The sequence below is a fragment of the Pogoniulus pusillus genome, chromosome 1, assembly GCF_015220805.1.
Source record: "Pogoniulus pusillus isolate bPogPus1 chromosome 1, bPogPus1.pri, whole genome shotgun sequence".
Taxonomy (NCBI): Eukaryota; Metazoa; Chordata; class Aves; order Piciformes; family Lybiidae; genus Pogoniulus; species Pogoniulus pusillus.
Window position 1 is genome coordinate 16243258 of NC_087264.1, and position 1777 is coordinate 16245034.

A 1777-nucleotide genomic window follows, 5' to 3' on the forward strand; every position below is an offset into this window, starting at 1 on the left:
TTTATTTCCAGTGGAATGAAGCAGGAGGTTATTAATTGCTGAGAAACTCAGTTCTTTACGTGCTTTGCTTTTATGCTAGGAGAGGCGATCCGATTAACGGTAGCTTTGTACAGCCCGATCCGTCACTGGAACAAGTGGCGGGGGTGGCTGGGAGGTGGAGAGATGTGAGGAAGATTGGGCTGGCTGATTGCCTGTGCGAAAAGAGTAGGTTCAGTTGGTGCTGAAAGACGTCCAGAACTGCCCAGCGTCAGCCAGAGAAGCGCTGATTTTGGAGCAAGTCCTGGAAACATCTGTGTGTGCAGCCAACTTTGAGCTTCTGGGCAGACGCTGGATTCTTTCTAGGAACTTGGAGAAAAGCGTATATGTCTCCTATGGCAGCCAGGTCCATCTTGTAAGTAGAAGAAAACCTTTTAAAAGTTTTCCTCTGTATTGAACAAGTCTTTCACAAATAAAGTGTATTTCTCAGTTTTAAGATACATTACAGTCTTGGTATATTAATGGCAATTTGTATTGCTTGCATTTTCAAGGAAAAGCTTCCCCCCCCCCCCCCGCCAACTGCACCTATGTGAGAGCTTTACAAACAAGATTGGCTTTTGTTCAGCATTCAGAAGACTATTTGCTAGTTCTTAAATTGTGGAATTCAGCAGCTGCTTGAGTAGCAGCTTGGGTTTCTTTATTTTCTATTAAATCACCTGCAGGCATGAATTCTGTTGCCTTTTATTTAAATTTAATTAGAACTCATTCCAAGGGAAATTGTGGCAAAGTTGCAGTTTGTCATCCTATGTGAATGTCTTCTGAAAAGAAAAAAAGTGTTGTTGCAGTATTTGAAAGTATATGTAATCAGTCAGTATGTTATGTTTTCAACAAAACAGTCATGCTGAGAAAGACACAAACATTACTGCTTTCAGTGGTTTCTATGTTGTTATTAACATAGTGCACAGTTGTGCAATATGACAAAAAAACCAGCATCCGTTTCATGGTAATCAATTTGGCAAAGCAAAAACGTGTTTTTCTATTTGCTGAACTGGTAAAATATACAGAGACAGAGGCCTAACAAGCATGAAGTGTGGTAGCCCAAAAAAATCTGGTGATGAATGGAATTTTGTACTGTTCACTTTTCTGATTTTCATTCTCACTACTTCTACAACGGTATGATTCATTGGAAATTATGACTGAAATAAGGACAACAAAATGAAGTGTGGAAAAATGCATGTGAGGATATAAGTTTTCCATGGTTGCAGTTTACTCCTCTGTAGTCCAAGAGATGCCCTTGGTTGGTAGTACTCTGGGCATACCAGGCTTGCAGAGAGAGCATCTATATGAGGAAGCCGAGGCGTGCCTGTAAGAGATGCAGCAGTAACATGCGCAATATTCCTCTAACAGTTACAATTCTGTTGCCACGGAGATAATGACTTATCCCATGTCATTATTGATCTACCAACAGTAAGAGCAATTCTGCAGTCTGATATTGTTTAGCATATACAGTGACATCTGCTGAACACTGAAAAACTGCTATAAATGTTAGCTTCACTGAAGTCTGTAGTACTGGGTAGAATAAAAACACCTGGATTTGTAGTTCCTTACTGTAGTTTTGTGAGATAGGCCTGTGAGATACTATTAAGCTTAAGAGCACACTTTCTAATAAAATACTTTGTGTTGTGAAATGCTTTGGGACTATGCAATATGCAGCACTCTTAGTGGATAAACACTTTTCCTTACTGATAAGATTCAGAACAGAGAGCCCATATACACTCTAGAACAAAGAGATAACTGTATT

General features: G+C 39.7%; 1 non-coding gene across 1 annotated transcript; it reads left to right on the forward strand.

The window, feature by feature from the left end:
* The first annotated feature begins 1247 nt into the window (after positions 1 to 1247).
* On the forward strand, positions 1248 to 1520 carry LOC135181118 (small Cajal body-specific RNA 13). Its single transcript, XR_010304735.1, has one exon. It is a non-coding gene; the product is annotated as a small Cajal body-specific RNA 13 (non-coding RNA).
* Positions 1521 to 1777: the final 257 nt, after the last annotated feature.